This window comes from Zootoca vivipara, chromosome 1 (assembly GCF_965207765.1).
Source record: "Zootoca vivipara chromosome 1, rZooViv2.hap1.1, whole genome shotgun sequence".
Classification (NCBI taxonomy): Eukaryota; Metazoa; Chordata; class Lepidosauria; order Squamata; family Lacertidae; genus Zootoca; species Zootoca vivipara.
In genome coordinates, this window is record NC_142582.1 from 106,279,132 (window position 1) to 106,298,735 (window position 19,604).

Sequence of the window (19,604 nt, forward strand, 5' to 3'; positions counted from 1 at the left end):
CCCTCTGCCCTGTGATGTTTGTTCCTCCTTGTTCTGGTACGCATCAGGATTGCAGTGTGATGGTTGACGTTGGCTACTTCAGCAAGGATGGTAGTCTTTCTTATAACACAGTGTGCCACAATGCTATTTGCGGGGGGATCCAAGAGAAAGAAAAGGTATTTATGTTGCAAGAAGAGTTACTAGCAACCCTGGATCTTCCACTCTGGGGTGCAATGGGGCAGTGTTAGAAACAGAGATATGAAAGCTAGGAGCAAAATGGCACCTTAAACCTAGGTTATGGACGCAACAACAGAATGTCTAGGTGCACCTTTTTTATAACAAGACAACAAAGCTGAAAATGAATGAATGAACTGCAGCTGAAATCTTATGTTTATTTTTCGTCCTCATCTGATGATTGCAAAAAACAAAGTCATGCTTCTCCTGCCCACCCCCCTAATATTCTTAAGAAGGTCTCTTCTCCAGTCTTCAGAGAGCGGCTGGAGGTGGGGGGGGGCAGAAAAAGGTCCTCATTTCCTTCCACTCTGCAGTTTTAATCTGAAATCTCAGGTGCAGCACTGCACTCAGAGTTCAGAAACTGCCTGTGCTAATGAAATTCCCCGTCGCAAAAGGCGCCTAGAACAATGGGAGTTCCGAATGCTGCAGTGGTGGGAAGTGGGGTAGAAGTTTAACCAGTGCTATTTTTCTAGAAAAAGAGGTGCTGGAACTCACCAGGAACACCTCCCTGGTTCTCTTAGAATGGCAATGGCGCCCACCTGAGAGGTGCTGGAAATGAGTTCCAGCTTGGGGGGGGGGGGAAGCCCTGAGTTTAACTCTTTCTACTCTTGTAAGCTGGGCATAGTTTACAAGGAACCTGCAGAGACGAAGCAGGACAGGTGCAGAGGAGAAACTCACATTTAATAAAACAAACAAACTATTCTACCCCACCCCAACAAGCCTGCAGGACATGAGATTTTAACTCTTAGGCTGAACATCTACCCACACCATCTTTCCAGTCAGAGAGGGCATTTCACTACCACACAGACAAAAAAATAAGAATGGCTAAGTCTCCTTTCAGAGATCTGGTGGGCTCTCTCAGCGATGTGTTTCTGCAGCAGTTGAAGACATTTTTGTTCGCCCAAGCCTTTGTGAATAGTGCATCATCAACTCACTTGTGTACACTGTATGACATGTATGTTTCTTATGTAGTTTTATGGTGTTTCATTGCTACACTGTTGTGTGCCACTTTGGTACATGTTGTGAAAAGTGGGATAGAAATCTTTAAACAAGTAAACTGATGGACTGTGGGAAGAGAGAGTACAAGTTCCCTAGGGGGGAGGTAAAAAGTGGGACCCTCAAGAATGTATTTCAACCTGCCCTTTTTAATTTGTTCTTGAATTGTATGGAGTTAGAAGTGAGCAGTGGAGTGACCCAGGTTTGCTGATGGCACTGAATTATTCAGGGGGTTAAAAACAAAGAAGGGATTGTAAGGAACTTCAAAGGAATCTCTCCAAACTGGATGAATGGGCATGACAATGAGTTGCACAATTGGGCGAAAGATCCTAACATCAGATATTTGCTAATGGGGCATGTACTGGCAGTGACTGGTGAATAAAGCAATCTTGGAATTGGGGAGGATGGTAGCTTAATGCAGTGTTTCTCAACCTTTTTTGGGCCACGGCACACTTGTTCCATGAAAAAAATCACGAGGCACACCACCATTAAAAAAGTTAAAAAATTTAACTCTGTGCTGCCCTATATTGACTATAGGAAGGAGGAAATTAATCTCCCTCCCGCCGCCCCATGGGAGGGGAGAAGCCTTCAGACCCCCAATTCTCCTCTCCCGTGGCCCGAAGTGGTACAGTCCAGGCAAGGCTCTGCCTGCCCCCGGATTACAAGGGCGTGCGCACTTCCAGGGGAGCTGCGGGGTGGCTCAAAGGCGAAAGGTTACCTTGGCTGCTGCTTGCGAGTAATTCCGGACCGCGAAGCCCAGCGTCCGCCGCGCAGCCATGGCGAAGGACGGGCGAAGGAGGCAGGGGAGGGGAGGCGGAGCAACCTCGATGCGGCTTAAGGGGGGCCGGCGGCGGATCTGGAGCGCGCCTCCCTAGGGGGCCTCCCTAGACTCTAAAACCACCCTCCAGTCATTTGCACTGAGCTTTGGGAAAGAGGAGGAGAAATTTTGCTTTCCGGCGGGTGAGTGTGGAATATTGGCGGCCGCCAGGCACGTGACAATGTAAATCGCCCTTCTCGTCGCCGCACGTCGCGGCACACCAGCCAGCGTCTCGCGGCACACTAGTGTGCCGCGGAACAGCGGTTGAGAAACGCTGGCTTAATGAAAAGGTTAATGCAGTGTGGGACAGCTGTGAAAAGAATAAATTTCATGTTGGGGATCCTTAAGGAAGGGTTTGAAAATAATACAGCCAATATTTTTGTACAGCCTTTGTACAATTTTATGATACAATCACACCTGTTGTACTGAGTACAGTTCTGGCAGCTGCACCTCAAAAAGATATTGTAGAACTGGAAAAGGGTGGTGGGTGTATTTAAGGGCAATCAAAATAACCAGCAGGCTGGGACCTCTCTTCTTTAAGGAATGGTTACGGCATTGGTGGCTCTTGAGTTTATACAGAAAGGTGGCAAGGGGGGGGGGATCTGTAGCTGGAGAGAAGTTTTTCTTCCTCATCATTCCCAAACCCAGTGATGCTGAAAGGTTCAAGGCAGAAATAAGAGATTCTTCTTCATGCAGCACATACTAAAACTATAGGATTCAATACCGCAAGATGTAGTGATACCAACCATCTTGGACAGCATTTGAAGGGGGATTAGGCAAATACATAAAGAAGAGCTTTTCAATCTTTTGGGGTCCATGGCTCCCTTGACCAACTACATTCTTTCTACGGCACCCCTGTGGGGCTCAGGTTATGTCACCCCTTGCCTGCAGAGATGGCAGCCCCTCACCCCTCCCATGTGGAGTGTTCCCTCAACCTCCTCTGCTCTCTCATTGGGAGTCCTCTGGATAGCTGCACCTGCCACCCCTGGTCTCTAAGCTGCCCCCCTCTGCCCCAAAGAGAGGTGCCTCCTCACGCTGCCCCACAGGGGCCTGAGAAGCAATCCCTGGCCAGCCCCAGAGGTACCATTCACCCTGGGAGCTTGTAGCCAGGGCTGCTGCAGCAGACAGCTGTGCAAGCATTCGGGAGGCAGAGATGTGAGAGCATCAGAGGAAGGGAAGGAGAGAAGGGAAGAGGGACAGAGGCCAGTGTTGGCTACAGCACCCCTGACCATCATTCAAGGCACCCCAGGGTGCCACAGCACACTGGCTGAAAACCACTGACATAAGAGGATAAAGCTCTCAGTGGCTACTCGTCTTGCTATCTAGTGTCAGAGAAAGGACTTGGACAAGTGTTGCCGCATTCGCATCCTGCTTGTTTGTGGGTTGGCTGCTGTGAGGACAGAATGCTGGGCTAGATGGGCCTTTTGTCTCACCCAGGGGGGGGCCTCCTTTTTATGTACTTAGGATTGTAGCAATCACATTGCCAGCAGGGAAGGAGGAAGGGCCTTGGCTTTGGGGAGGGCAGTCAGTGCAAACATTCTGTATCAATTGCTAATCAATCTGGGTGCTACTTCTTGGGGGGGGGGTGTGCCAGACTCTGTGATGCTGCAAAAGAGAAACTCTGCATCTCAGCAATCACCGGAGGATTAAGTTGTGAAGTCACGGGCAGAGCAGTGCCAAGACCCTGCCACGGGGAGCTTGCCATCTAATTAGTTAATGTTTGCTTGGTGCTTTGCTGATGTATCCTGCAGCAGCTGTACTAGGCATTACTGTTGTCAAGGTGCAGTGCATACACAGGAGGCTATTAATAAACAAAACCAACAAACGGGGAGGAGGGCTTTCTAAGAGGCATGGGGCAGGTGGCTGTCCTCTATAGTCCTGTCTAGTGGCTGCTGTTGGAAGGATTCAGGCAGAAGTCCAACAAAGCACCTGAAGGCACCACAACATCCTTGGGCACACCCCATGGTGATTGTCAAGGTCCCCTGTCCCTTCCAATTATTTATTTTTGCAATTGTCTTTTTGATTTTATTCTTTGGGGGTGTCTGCTTGTTTTTTCCTCTGTGTTGCATTTATTTTGGGTGCTGTGTAAGCGTTTTCCCATCTGGGGACGTGTTTCTGACCATCGCCAGTTTTTCTTCTGCAAAATGAATGTTTCGTTTTGCCCAGCCCATGAGATTTTCTTTGAGGATCATCTTGTCCAACCCCTTGCAATGCAGAAATATGCAGCTGTCCATTACAGGGATTGAACCTGCAACCTTGGCTTTATCAGTACCATGCTCTAGCCAGCTGAACTATCCAGCTGCTTGGAAATACTAAAGCGGGGTAGGGAACCTTTGGTCTGTGGCCTGATTAGGCCCACAAGGCCTTGGAGTTTGGCCCACCAGGCTGTTCTGGGCAGATCATGCCTGGCTTTCCCCTGCTCCTGATTCTTCCTCTAAGTGTGTTCTCAATTATTTATTTTCTTTGAATGAAAAGCTCGCCAGCATTTTGATGCAAAGGAGCACACTTAGAGTGAATTCAAACTGGCATCATTGGTGTAAATGAAGCAGATGTACCTGCTGTTGTGAAGTGTGAATCAGCCTCTAAATTGAGCCTTAGAGACTGCATTCTCATAAGTCCTGGCCAAAGAAAAGAGGCGGAAGCATTTTGACTCTTTAAAACCAAAGGCTCGTGAACTTTCCTCCTGTTGGGATAGGTGAGCAGGAACAAACAGTCTTGTTTACTCTGGGATAGCTGTGCTCACAGTTCCACAGAGAAAGGCAGCAGCCCATGAATGATGACCCAAGTTATTCAAGAAAGGTGTGAGGTTGAAATGCCCTTATTGGCCTTGACAAGGATAATTATTCCAGGGAGGCAACTGGGAAATAATATCAGAATCAGGATTGGGTGAGCAATCCTAGGTGTGCCTTGGAGGAAAGATTGGGACAACGTCATGTAGTCTTTACTAGGCAGCTGATTAAATTCACTGTATAATCACTGTATTCATCCCTAGCTTGATTAATGAGATGCTTGTGCTAAACAACATGATGCCACAATGTTATTATGCAAATCTGATTTGACCATGTGTAGTTGTGGTTGCCATACCTCAAAAAAGACACGGTAAAGTTGAGGAAGGATCAGTAAAGGGCCCCCCAAATGGTCAAGGGTGCGGAACAAGCTTCGATAGAGGTGTTGAAGATGGTGCAGAGAAAATAGAAAAGGGTTTTTATTCCTCTCTCATAACACTAGAACTCAGGGCCATCCAGTGAAGTTGAGTGTTGGAATATGCATGACAGACCAAATGAAGTAGTGCATTGTTAAACACTGGAATTTACTACAAGATGGTAATGATAGCCACCAACGTAGTTTGCTTTAAAAGGCTGTTAGACACATTCATTGAGGCTATTTTGTGCCTCCACTCCCTGAGACTGTATACCAGTTGTTTGGTGATATACCACTTGTGATCACAAGTGGGGAGAGTGTTACTGTGCTCAGGTCCTGCTTGCAGGCTTCTTATGGGCACCTGGTTGACCATTTTGAGACCAGGATAGACTAGATGGGCCTTTGGTCTAATGCAGGGTTTCCCAAAGTTGGGTCTCCAGCTGTTTTTTGGACTACAACTCCCACCATCCCTAACTAGCAGGCCAGTGATCAGGGATGGCGGGAATTGTAGTCCAAAAACAGCTGGAGACTCAAGTTTGGGAAACCCTGGTCTAATCCAACAGGACAGCTCTTATGCTTTGTACTACAGTTCCCATCAGCACCAGCCAGCATGGCCAGTGGTCAGGGATGATGAGAGTTGTAGCCCAAAATGTTTGGAAGACATCAGGCTGGGGAAGGCGGTACTAAACTGAGATCAGAAACCAGGGGGATTTCACCGCTGGGTCTGCCCCCAGGCTTCTATCTCTCCCCTCTTAGTTGCTATATGAAAGGTAATAACTTGCAGGCCTTTTCTCTGAAGAATCCGAATAGGCTGAATGCAGCACAGCAGCAGGACAAATGCCTGCCAGGTTTTTGGACTGGTAATACATCTCTGGTTGTGACACTTGATGGTCCCTGGGGGCAGGGGCACCAGGCAACTTATAAGGCCCACTTTTGCCCCCCTCCCTCCCTCGCTTGCAAATTGTGACCTAGCTGTAGCCGACAGCCTTCCCACTCCAGGAATACACTGAATGGCAAGTGCTGAATCAGATGAAATTGATGAATTACTGCAGTGACAGGGGGATGGAGGGGTGGGGGAACTCTGTGTGTATGTGCCTGGCGTGTCTGTGTGTGCCAGAGTCCTCCCACACACTCCCTGGCTGATGCTAAGTGCCGGGAGCTGTGCTCTAGCTAAGCCTGGTGTATAAATGGCAAAGCTGGGAGAGAACTGTTCTCCGATGGCAGAAGCTCATCTGAAGTGACGGAGGATGCCGATTCTTCTCCAGGGGTTTCTTTGGGGGGGTGTCTCTGCTTCCTGGAGCGGGGTTGTGCCGCGTTGTTAATTAGAAACCCTCTTCTGGCAGCTGCGCCTGACCCATCCTACCTCTTTCCTCCGCCAACCAACGCAGGGCTTGTTTCCAGTGCCCTAAAAGGCAAGGGCTGGGGAAGGATGCCAATTCTTCATGCATCATAAGCTGCGTATACAACTGTAGAGGCCTCAGATGTACTGACAGCAGCTTCCCTCTTGTGTCTCCAGGGGGCTTAGGGCACAGCTGCCGCCGCTGCCGCTTCTTCATAGCAAGCATCAAGACTCCAAGGCTGATTCTGGGAACTTCGTCAGGACCAACTGAGAGACAAAGCCTTGTGCGAACCAGGATCCATCCAAGCATTCCCTTTCCCCCACCCTGTTAATCCCAGTGGCATTGTTATCTGTGTCTAAGCCTGTCTGGCAGTTTTCCCCAGGTATGTAGCAATTTTAATAAGCTTTTCTTTTTCGTGAGTGAGGTTTAAGCTTCCGAGTGCCTAGCCGTCTCTTAAAACTCAGTTGTTTTGTTTATACTGAGGTCTCACGTCTAGTTTGGTTCCGGGTGTTTCACGCAGTTTAGACGACTTTCAGCCTTGTAATGAGGCAGTGCCAATCTTTTGACATGGGCACCCATTATGTTGAGAAGCTGACACACTCCACCCTTAGTAATATCCGAAGCTGGCTTACACAAAATCAGACCACTGGCCCATCTTAGCTCAAAAGTGCCTAGGCTGATTGGCAGGAGTTCTCCAGACAAGGGCCCTTGCTAGCCTTACCTGGGAACGACTGGGATTGTACCTGTCGCCTTCTAATGCAAAGCATGAGTTCTACCACTGGGTTATGGCCTTTACCCCCTAATGATGGTGCATGGAAGCTTAATGGCGGAGAAGCCGCTTCCCGGGGAATTTTGGGCTTGGCAGGAGAATGTATTTTGGATTGTGGTTTTTTTATTTCCCTTGTAATTTAGTTTTATGATTTGATGTGTTTTCTGGTTTCATGTGTGGTCAAGCGCTTCAGGTCCACCTCAGTTGGGAAAGAGCAAAGTGCAACTCGTAAAAAAATAAAATGTGTGTTCTCTGGAAAGAGCTGATGATTTTGCGTGCTTAGGAAAATGTATACTAATCCTACAGTGTGAGCCTCAAACACACAAGTGTCGAGTTGCTGTTTTAAAATGCTGATTAGTTGTTAAAAGGTAGCCAAAGTTAGGAGAATTTGTAAATTATGCTTTTGGGGTGGGCTGTAAACATAGTGTTGTTGAAAAATACCATGTTTTAGTGGTGGAAAATACCTGGCAGAGAGCTGCTGCCAGTTGGTGTGTAGTGAGGTAGGAGGAGCAATATTCTGGTACAAAGGCAGCTTATTATTCATTCATTTATTAAATTTGTTAGTCGCTTTATCTTGCCCAAGGCAAACCAAAGCAACTTACAACCAAGTGGACAATGTTGGCTGCTCCAAGAGGAGCTGTCTTGATCCTTTCAGTTCTGAAGAAAAACAGCCCACTGCTTTCCTATACTAAATGAACCCCCTTCCTCCTCAACCCCCCCAAAAAACAAACCATTTTGGAGGCCCCCATGCAAAGGAGGGAGCTCACAGAGAGGCAACTAGCTGAGGACTCCCTCAGTCCTGAAGTCAGCCTAAGGGAGTGCAGTCTAGATCAGGCATCCCCAAACTGCAGCCCTCCAGATGTTTTGGCCTACAACTCCCATGATCCCTAGCTAAGAGGACCAGTGTTCAGGGATTATGGGAATTGTAGTCCAAAACATCTGGAGGGCCGAAGTTTGGGGATGCCTGGTCTAGATGCTCCCTGAAGAACACAGCTCCTGCTACATGAGTCCAAATCTCCATTTAGTCCAGCATTAAAGCTTCCAATGAGGGCCAGGCAAACGCCTCTGTGAGTGGACAAGCAAAAGAAGAAGGTGTTGGTGTCCTCCTATGGCTATTCCTCAGAAGGAGCTGGATTTGAGCACCCAAGAATGCCGAATGCCAAAACACGGGGTTGCATGGGGTTGGGAGTTATCAAGGGAAGTTCTACGGCTTCTTAATTTTGAAACATTTCGAAATCGTCGGTCACCAATGCAGGAACTGGGGTTGCACCTGCACCCATAGAACCACCCCCTGGCTCCCAAGAGTCCCATTCCTGCCTCTCCTCCCCCACTGCGCCAGTCAGTCCCCTGCTGAAATTAGAAATTGAGACGGTAAAGTCTTCTCTGCTCAGCTGTACTTTTGAGAAAGCTCACCTGCCCCTTTGAGCTGGGAAAAAAGAAATGTCAGGCCTAAATGCTGGCAGGGAGGGGGGGGGAAGAGTGTGTCTGTGTGTGTGCATACGGTAATTGCAGAGCATGTGTGTGTGTGGTTCTGGTAGATCCGTGGTACCACGGCAGTTGCCTTTTTTTACAAATGTGCCCATGGGCCTGAAAAGGTGGACGACCCTTGTGGGTACATCTTCTCTTCCCCAGGGTAATGGACCAGAGGCTCTTTAAAGTTAAACTTTCAGCCCAGCTTCCCCTATGGTTGCACCCACGCGGATCTCCAGTAATCGTGCTCTAATTAAATGAAAATGGGCAATTGCAGTTTGAGCAGTAGGGTTTTTTTTAATTGTTCATTACTATTATATGGATGCTAACTACAGCTGCTGAGCCCATTTACGTCCCACATAAACAATTAGGACTAATTGACTGCTAATTATTCCAAGAGAAATGTATAGCCTGGTGAATATCACTTAGTTCCTAGCCAACTACTTTTTTTTTAATTTTTTAAAAAAATCAAGATCTAAATACAAACTCGCACAGGAAAGTAAAGGGGTCTTGTGTCTTGTGTGTACACATAGTCACACGTAGTGTGGTGTAGTGGTTCGGACAAGGGAGACCTGTGTTCAAATCTCCACTCTGTCTTGGAGCTTGCTAGTCAATACCTCTCAGGCTGGCCTACCTCACAGGGTTGGCGTGAGGATTAAAGGGTGGTGTGGAGAACCATGTATGTGATTTTGAGGTTTTTTGGGGGGAGCAGGGGAAGGAAAGGCAGTTATAAATGCAGTAAGTAAATAAATTCACATTCTGTACCTTGCTGAAATGCTCCCTTCCTGATCTCTTCAGTGCTAGCTTGGTTAAGGTGTTCTGGAGCATTTTCAGGGAGGAAGCTACTGCTGGGAATGTGGGAAAGACAAGCTGCTCTGTGGGTATAAGGAGATCTCAGCCAGGAATTCATTCAACCAGGGCTAAATGTGCTTCTGCTAAGATGCTCTTCTCAAAACAAAACAAAAACAGGAGCCTGAACCTGCTGTTTTCTTGGAGAAACTGCCCTCTTAGCTGAGGAGTGTTAATGCATAAATAGGTGTATCATAGACATGGGGAAATTTAGAGAAATAGGCAGAGATCCTTTGGAGTGTTGAATCATCTTGCAATTGCACTGTGCCATATGAAAAGAGATGAGAGATTATTCTACAATATATTGTTTCATGTCCCTTTTTTGTACTTCTGTATCACTATTGGGTGTGATTTTTTGTTATGTTCATTTCTCCTGTGAGTTCATTCCTCTTGTAGGTTCAGAGCCAGCCGTGCAACATCCAGCAAGGTCCACTCCAGGCAAGTGCACACATAATAATAATAATAATAATAATAATAATAATAATAATAATAATAATAATAATAATTTATTTATACCCTGCCCATCTGGCTGGGTTTCCCCAGCCACTCTGGGCGGCTTCCAACAGAAACATTAAAATACACTAATTTCTTAAACATTAAAAGCCTCCCTAAACAGGGCTGCCTTCAGATGTCTTCTAAAAATCTGGTAGCTGTTTTCCTTTTTGACATCTGGTGGGAGGGCGTTCCACAGGGCAGGCGCCACCACCGAGAAGGCCCTCTGCCTGGTTCCCTGCAACTTGGCTTCTCGCAATGAGGGAACCGCAAGAAGGCCCTCGGAGCTGGACCTCAGTGTCCGGGCAGAACGATAGGGGTGGAGACGCTCCTTTAGTGTAACTTCAAGTGTAACTAAGCCCACGGCCCCAGGCCCAGCCTCCATGTGTTTTGCACAAGCATGACAAAGCATTAAAGAGGATGTTCTAGATAAACATACGGAGTGGGCAACTATCCCATTCTGTAGACAAGCCCAAAAAACATGGGATGGTGGGGCTTTGTATGTACTGGGTTAGCTTTATTACATTTCTGTATCATTTGCTACTAAAAAAAAAACCACTCAAAGCAATTTAGAGCCAGGTAAAAAATAGAATGATAAAATCACATTAATAATCACGATAACGATAATCATATATATCATTGGTGTTGCCCAGATGCCTGGGAAATAAAAAAAACCCAGCTTTGCCTGGTGCCGAAATAATTGCAAGGTTCTTCTTAGGGAAGAACAGTCCATAAATGTAGGGAGGGGGCTACCTCAGAGAAGGCCTAGTCTGTCATTGCCGCCTTCCTTTGGAAGTAGCACACAGAAAAGAGCCTCAGATGATGATCTCAGGGCCTGGGCAGGTTCATACTGTAACTTTATCTCATGCTTATGGCATGGGTGCCCAAATGGCCAAATGCCATGGGTGCCAATGCCTTCTTAGGCTTTGATCCTTTGTAGAGATGTTCCGGGGAACAGCATTGCTTATTTGTACAATATCATCCATAAGTACATTTCTCAGGGGAAAGTAAATATTCACTATGGGAGAATGAGAAGGATTCTCAAATAAGAGCAAGAGAGAACTGATGACAGAAAACAGATCAGGTCTGGTTTGTCGACCTGGGAGCTGTCTAGCGAGATTGTGAGTCACTTGTCATAAAGTAAAAAAATTCCTTCAGTAGCACCTTAAAGACCAACTAAGTTTTTATTTTGGTATGAGCTTTCGTGTGCATGCACACTTCATAAAGTGTTTTTGTACTTCTGTTTCCAGTAGCCTAATCCAGTGGTTTTCAACCAGTGTGCCTTGGCACCCTGGGGTGCCTTGAATGATGGCCAGGGGTACCTCGGACAACACTGGCATCTGTCCCTTTTTCCTCCCCACCCCCTCTGATGCCCTCTCATGTCTCTGCCTCTCAAAGGCTTGCACAACTGTTTATTTCAGCAGCCCTGGCTATAAGCTCCCCAGGCGAGTGGTGCCTCTGCGGCCGGCCAGGGGCTGCTGGTTGCCAGGAGCTGAGGCAGCCCAGGAGTAAGCAAGCAAGCTGGCAAGGGAGTGCGGCCAGCCAGCCCTTGCTGTTGGGAATGGACAGACAAGTCCCAGGCCCCTGTGGGGCAGTGTGAGGAGGCACCCCTCTTTGGGGCAGGGGGGGAGGGGGAGCTCAGAGGCCAGAGGTGGCAGCAGCAGCTGCCCAGACAACTCCCAAGGAGAGGGGAGAGGAGGTTGAGGGAACACTCCACAAGGGAGGGTGTTTGAAAAAGACTGAGAGGCTACCAGCTCTGCAGGCAAGGGGTGGCACAAGTGGGCTCCTGAGCCCCACTGGGGTGCCGCAGAATGTAGTTGGCAAGGGAGCCATGGAATCAAAACAGTTAAAAACCTCTGGGCTAGCCAAATACAAAACGCACATGTGGTGTCCGTACTGATGAGCGCATGCTTGCATAAATCATGACTGTTTCCTCAGAAATGCATGCAGGTGGGAGCACATTCCTTTCAAAATCATGTGAGTTGTAATGGGGGGGGGGAGAGCCATAGTCACACAGGGCTTTTCGTAAGTGTGAGTCACATTTTGTGTCATTGTGCAAGAAGCATTTTTGTGGATGTCAGAACCTGGGTAAAAAGCAGCCCTATGCAAGGAGAAGCTGGGGGGGGGGCGGGAGGAGGAGAGAGGGAGCATCAAAATTTAATGTCTAAAAACAGCTAGGGATGATGGGAGTTGTAGTCCCAAAACATCTGGAGGGCCGAGTTTGGGGATGCCTGGTCTAAAACCTCAGTTTCTAACACTGGTCCCTTCCAACTCCATAGTTCTATGATTCTCCGAAACACAGGTTTGTTATGGAGCCCAGATCATATGCCACTGTTTGTGGTTGATTTCCTGTCTCGTTTCAATTTCCCTTTGCTCACGTTTGAAATCTCAAAGGTTATTGACCCAGTCAAGACCTGGTCGCTTTGTTCTTTACTTGGCAAGTGAAAGTGAAGCATGCTGGAGGTCAACGCTGCCTTTATTACCCCTCCCCAAGTTGCTGCATGCCATGACCTGATGTTTGTGCTGAGGTCAGCACTGAGGCTTCTATTGAGACATCTTTCCCAGGCAGTGATAGCTATTGATTTGTCTGTGGTGCTGAGTCAGTGTAACCAGCTAGAGGCTTCCCTTCCCTCTCTCCCTGGGGGTCTCCACTGACCTTGCACTCTCAGCAACCCAAGTCATGCACACGGCTGAGCTTCATTCATTTGTCAAGGCTCTGGGCAGCAAAGAACAGCTCATCTGAAATGACCCCACTGCCGCGCACGCTGCATTGCTACAAGATAGAGACCTCCCACTCAGGCATGTGGAAAGACCAGAATGGCAGGAGCAATGAGCTCAGATGACAAAACCAAAGCATGAGGAGCAAGTTGAGCATATAACTGGCATTTAGGGCTCCTAAAAATCAAATAACATTTGGGCTGAGTTTTTGTGCGTACCCCCCTCGTAAAACCTAACTTAAACCGACTTTGATCTGCCATCAAATTACATTCATACTGTCTCATTGCAGGGGAGGACGGTTATGAATAGAATTAAGAAAACAAGCCAATACAACTTGCTTGTGCATATTCCTTTGAGTTTTCTTGTAATTAGCTTTTGTCACATCTACAGCTATTCCCTTCCTAGTCTGTCATCGTGATTATTTGTTGAGTCTGGTGCTAGGAAGACTTTAAAGTGGCTTTTGGAGGATGCACACCCACAGCAGACTGCAGGTTAATAATCACATTTGGAGGTTTGATTATAGGTATTTGCAATCCCCCCAGTTGAAGATGAAAAATAAATCTATCTCCACTCAGAATAGCTCAGATTCTGGTCTAAAGCCATGTTTGTCTGAGGTTGTTTGTCAAAGAAGAAGCTTTGTAGAGTGGCTGGGGGAACCCAGCCAGATGGACGGGGTATAAATAAATTATTATTACATATTATTATTATTATTATTATTATTATTATTATTATTATCAACCTTATTTTGTTCATAAAAGCATGAGTTTTTCTAAAGTGATACGAGCTACTTTGGCTTGTCCCATTATAAAGGTTGAGTGCTAGAGACTGAAGCAATTTGCTGACATAGTACCTGTTTGCTGGAATCCAGCATCTGCAAGGATCTAAATGAGGAGGGGGCTTTGCCAAAATGAATTGATGTGGATACATAACTTACACAAACGCAGAGTTAAAAGTTAAGATTTAATAAGGGCTCTGATGTAATAAAGGGCTGTAGTGAGAGTGCCTTGCAAGCAAAAGATCCCAGATTCGATCTCTGGCAAATCCAGTTTGACACCATAGAGAGCTGTTTCCAGTTAGTGTAGAGTTTACAGTGTAGAGACAGTAAAAAGCTAGATGGACCAAGTAGAAGGGCGGCTTTTACTAGGTCGCTCCCTCTCTTTAAAATAACAGCCTTGCCAACAAAAAAATATTGCAAACCTCAGGGAACCGGCGGGGGGAGGGCAATTCTTCTGTGAGTCATATAGGTTCTAAGTGACATACATACTGTAAGGACCTCATTAAAACGCTTAATGAATAGTGATGCAGATTGATGACCATTTACATCTAGGGGGAAAATAAATGGTTAATGGACATAATTCTGAACTGGTACTAGCTCCCTTCTGTTCTAAGTTTGTTATACTTAATTTTTGCAATTGTACACTGGTTACATGCACCAGAGTCTTGCTGATTTGTAGTTCTGCTTGAATCTAAACACAGCACTTGGGAAATAAGCTGTACTGTTTGTACTTAGAATTGGGACGCTAAGCGTGCATAAAATTCAGCACAGGTTAGCAGGCAGCCAGTATCTCGTAACATCTGTCATGCTATTTAGGAAATGCTTCTTTAACAGTTTCCAGGTATAGGAAAGGTAGTCATTTCTGGTGTTGGTGATTTGCTTTATTGTATTGTCTGAAACAGAACAGTTATGTGATGCAAAGTGACTTTGGCCACATTCGCACAATACATTCAAAGTACTATGATGCCACTTTAAGCAGTCATTGCTTCTGGGAACTGTAGTTTATTAAGGGTGCTGAGAGTTGTTAAGAGAACTCTAATCCCTCCCCCTCCGAGCTACAGTTTCCAGAGTAGTTTAACAGTCAATCCCTCATATTAAGAAACTCTGGGAATCATAGCTCTGGGAGGGGAATGAAATTTCCTAACAACTCTCAGCACCCTTAAACTACAGCTCCCAGAATTCTTTGGGGGAAGCCATGCCTGTTTAGGCTGATTGCCAAAGAATTGATGCTTTTGAATTATGGTGCTGGAGGAGACTCTTGAGAGTCCCATGGACTGCAAGAAGATCAAACCTATCCATTCTGAAGGAAATCAGCCCTGAGTGCTCACTGGGCTGCTCCAATACTTTGGCCATCTTATGAGAAGAGAAGACTCCCTGGAAAACACCCTGATGTTGGGAAAGATGGAGGGCACTAGGAGAAGGGGACGACAGAGGACGAGATGGTTGGACAGTGTTCTCGAAGCTACGAACATGAGTTTGACCAAACTGCGGGAGGCAGTGGAAGACAGGAGTGCCTGGCGTGCTATGGTCCATGGGGTCATGAGGAGTCGGACACGACTAAACAACAAACAATAACATGCATGTTTAAGGTGGTACCATAGTCCTTTATGGTGTGAATGTGGCCTACTGTGTATCAGTTCATGTGAGAACTGGAAGGAGGGAATAAAGGGCAGATGAGGGGGGAGGAGGGAGAGGGGAGGTTAAACCCAGCTTACAAGGGACCCCTCTGATTCTCAACGCCCGCGGGTTCTACTGGTGGCAGAAGTGGACTGGTGGGTGGAGGGAAAATGAAGGGACAGACCTTGAGAAAATCCAATGGAAAAGAAGTATAAATGGAAACTGTTGAGAGGAATCTTTGAGCTTGGCACAGTAGTGTGTTGTTCCCCTTGTGAGTGTCTGTGCACTTAACATTTTGGATGATTTCCCCAGTACTGATGTAGCTCTTCTGTTTGCATTGTTGAGGTAACCAAGGCTTTTGTTTAGGAAAAACTGAGCCAGAGGGATGCCTCTGCATTTGTTTTGTGAGAAGGGACGTAGGAGACAGATTGCTCTGAAACAGACTGGATATTGCAGGGAAGCAAGCTTGGTATTTGGTAATCTTGTTTGGCTGACTGAAGAAAGAAGGTCGGTGCTTGTGGAATGCCCTCCAAGAACTTCAGAGCACAGATGGAGAAACGCATATTTGTACATTCCCCCCAGACACTCTTTTGAGCTGACTAGGAGTGCAAGGCTCCCAAGAAATGAGATTACATTCTTAAAAATCTCTCATTAACATAATTAGCAAGTGTCACCAAGCCTGGTAGATCTGACAGGAAGGCTCAGTGGGAGTTCAAGGGAAGACAAAGAAAAGGAATATTGATGATGTGGCAAAGCTGTGTCTACTTCAGCAGGAAGAGGCAGGAGTCTTGATACCCTGGACTGAAAAGATCATCCCAACTCTTGTTTTCTACTCCATGCCTATGAGCATTTGGTTTTGATCAGATCTGTAAAACAGGGAGAACGGGATGTACCTAAAATCAGAATAGAAGCTGCTGTGTGCGCCCTCTTTATTTTTCTATGCAAAGATGCTTCTATATAGTAAATGTGTGAAAAATTTTAGTGCTTCTTAATGTGTGTGAAGGTCCCACATACTTGTATAGGTAAGGTATTATTGGCTGCAGTTTCCCAGCATATGTACATCACATGTAAACATTGTGAAACCTCAAATGTTGAGGCTGCTGAAGAGGCCAGAGGCCATGTTAGCCGAGAGTCCTGGAAGACGTGCTCTCTGCCTTGCAGGCCTTTTTCCACCTGGCCTGAGAGGTTGGGGCCCGGATTAACTCCAACTACAAAAGACCCTGATGTTGGGAAAGATGGAGGGCCCAAGGAGAAGAGGACAAGATGGTTGGACAGTGTTCTCGAAGCTACGAACATGAGTTTGACCAAACTGCGGGAGGCAGTGGAAGACAGGAGTGCCTGGCGTGCTATGGTCCAACAACAAAAGCTGAGGCTGCTGAACAGACACTTGGGCTGGGGTGTTATTTGGCGGTTTAGGGGGGTTGTTACCCTTGAGTTTTTTAATCTTTATTTTAGATCTTGCCATTTATGTGGAAATTGTGTAGTGTGGTTGTGTCTTTTTTAATGTTTTATTTATTGTTGGGTTGCTTTTGTTATGTTGTAGTTATGCATTTTTTCATGTTGCAAGCCACCTTGAGCATGGTTTGATCTGAGGAAAGGCAGCATAGAAATAAAATTATATATGTATGTAAACACACTTGAGCCAATTGGCCATTACGGTACTTCTTGGCCTAACATACTTCACAGGATTATTGTGATGGTAACACCCATGGAAGAAGCCATGGAAGGTGCTTTCTTGCATAGGAAGAGAGCCAGTGTGGTGTAGTGGTTAAGAGCGGTAGACTCGTAATCTGGGGAACCGGGTTCGTGTCTCTGCTCCTCCACATGCAGCTGCTGGGTGACCTTGGGCTAGTCACACTTCTCTGAAGTCTCTCAGCCCCACTCAGTGTTTGTTGTGGGGGAGGAAGGGAAAGGAGAATGTTAGCCGCTTTGAGACTCCTTCGGGTAGTGATAAAGCGGGATATCAAATCCAAACTCTTCTTCTTCTTCTTCTATAGGAAAGCTTCAAACTGTGGAAACAGCCTGAATGCTGACCCTGAAAAGCCTTCTCTGTGCCAGGGGGAAATAATCTCAAAGCTGCAGGTTACTAGGTGTCTCTCTGGTCCAGACGCTCTCTCTGTGAGAGGGTCACTCTTGTTAACAAAATGGGAATGAATTATGCAGCAATTGGCAGTGCCAGATGGCGACTTCCCTGCTGTTTACATAAAGAGGGGAGGAGAGAGAAGGCAGGCACAGGCAGAAAGGAGCTGCACACTCAGAGAGAGGGCAGATTTTACTATGACTCTGCTGCCATTTTGAAAGACAAAAGAGACTTATTTCCACTGCCCATTTGAAGGAGGGAGTTGGCATCCCTCTGTTTTGGGAGACAATGGAGGAGTGCGCCTTTGGGGGTGGTCAAACTGTTGGAGAGTTACAGCGCCTGCTGTGGCTTATAGAGACCAATACGGAAGAGACATGTTTTGTTGCAGGTGGGGCAGGTAAAGGTGCCTGGTTGTGCTGCTGCAGATGCACCGTGGCATTTCTTCTCTCTGTGTTCCTCCTATCAGTCATTCCTCCTCTGGCCACTGCTATGGATACACAACCTGACTGCCTGTCAAAAGAGGGAGACTGTGGCCACACCTTCACACCGTACAGTTAAAGCACTATGATAGCACTTTAAGCATGGCTTTCCCGAAAGAATCCTGGGATCTGTAGTTTGTTAAGGGTGCTGAGAGTTGTTAGGAGATCCCTGTTAGGAGAGCTACAGTTCTCAGAGTACTTGAACATTAATTTCCAAATTAGGGTGCTTCACACATACTTATTGTTTTATTTCATTTACTTATGTTTTTTATTTTTAAAAAAATATGCCAGCTTGTTGTTGTTTTAACTTTTGAGAGTTATCTGTATTTTTAATAATTATTTTATATTGTTTCATATAAATCAGAAGTTGTTGATTAAAGAGTATGTAAACCGTGTCTGTGCATGCCACTTTTTTTTATTAAAGATTTTCTTGATTTTCAAAGACATATGCAATGTCTCTCATAACATTTTTACAAATCAGTTTCATTTGTTGAGACATTGGGAAGAAAAGGGGGAAAGAGGTACAGTGGTGCCTCGCTTAACGAATGCCCTGCTTAACGAAATTTTCGCTTAACAAAAGGATTTTTCGAGCGGAGGTTGCCTCGCTAGACGAATTCATTTTATGAAAAATTCGTCTAGTGAATCGTGGTTTCCCATAGGAATGCATTGAAATTCAATTAATGCGTTCCTATGGGCAAAAAAAAATTCAAAAAAAAATTCAATGCATTCCTATGGGATTCGCTAGACGAATTTTTCGTTATAAGAAAAGACCCATGGAACGAATTAAATTCGTCTAGCGAGGCACCACTGTAGATGGGGAAGAGATGGGTGGGGGTGGGGTCAGGTGACAATGTTTCTATTTTGCTTAATATATGTGGGGAGGGGGGTTGTCAGCGTCGCTTGTGCAGGTTCTCTGCTGTTTGCTTGTGTTCCTTTGGTGGTGAGAGATGTTGGGTGCATGCCACTTTTAAAAAGCTTACCACATGCAGCATGCAACGAGTTTAGGGAAACGAATTTGCTGTGTTTGTTCTACCTCACTGCCAACCATGTCTTGTTTAGGTCGATCATTAGAAACCAAGGAAGTTGGCAGGTGAAAACAAATGCTTACAGGCCTGAGCAATGCAGTGGCTGCCAATTCAGCTGGATGTCTGAAGATCTAATCAGGACACTCCTGCCTCTCAAAACAGATGCTTGTTTTGCAAGGGTTGGTGAGGTGTGGCAAGACACGTTTCACCGGATTATTACAAAGAATGATGCAAAGAATACTGGGGGGCCTGTACAGCTCAAGTCACTCAGTTTCCACAAGTTATTGTTTGGTTTTTGGTTTTGTTTTGCAGCAGAGCTCAGACTGCCTCCACCGCAGTGATGATGATGGCTGATCCTGGTGTCTGGAACGGAGTCTAAATCTGGGAATGACTCTTCTTGGGTATGAATAAAAAAGAAACCACAAGTGTAAAGAGGATGGATTGGCTCCTAAGTCCTTGTCATAGAGCATGAGGCAGAGCAGCAGCGGGTGGTGTTGCACTCAAGATCCTGCTTGTGAGCTTCCTGCAGGCATCGAGTGACCACGGAGGACAGGAGGCAGGACTAGATGGGCCTTTGGCCTGATCCAGCAAGCAGGGTTCTTCTTAAGGGAGTTCACTGCAACTGGTGCTTTGCCTCCTCCCCAGCATTGGGACCATTTAAGAGCTGGTGGAAAACAAATACAAGAATTGCTTTGCTGGTTCAGGCTGAGGTCTATGTAATCCAGAAGCCTATTGTTCATTGTTCTTGGTGATTTCAGAGTGAACAGGGCTGTACCCATGTCTTAGAGGGGTGGCTAACAGTTGAACTCCAAATCCCATCATC

General features: G+C 46.3%; 1 protein-coding gene across 6 annotated transcripts in view; it reads left to right on the forward strand.

Moving 5' to 3' along the window:
* Window positions 1-19,604, forward strand: part of TMEM63C (transmembrane protein 63C) — a 70,664-nt gene that overhangs the window by 16,709 nt on the left and 34,351 nt on the right. For 2 of the 6 annotated variants that reach the window (XM_088654910.1, XM_088654898.1), the window contains exons 2-4: window positions 6,684-6,889; window positions 9,992-10,033; window positions 19,094-19,182. The gene's annotated coding sequence lies outside the window, so the exon portion shown is untranslated. The remainder of the gene's footprint in view (window positions 1-6,683; window positions 6,890-9,991; window positions 10,034-19,093; window positions 19,183-19,604) is intronic. The other 4 variants (XM_035108113.3, XM_035108111.3, XM_088654915.1 and 1 more) reach the window with 2 other exon arrangements.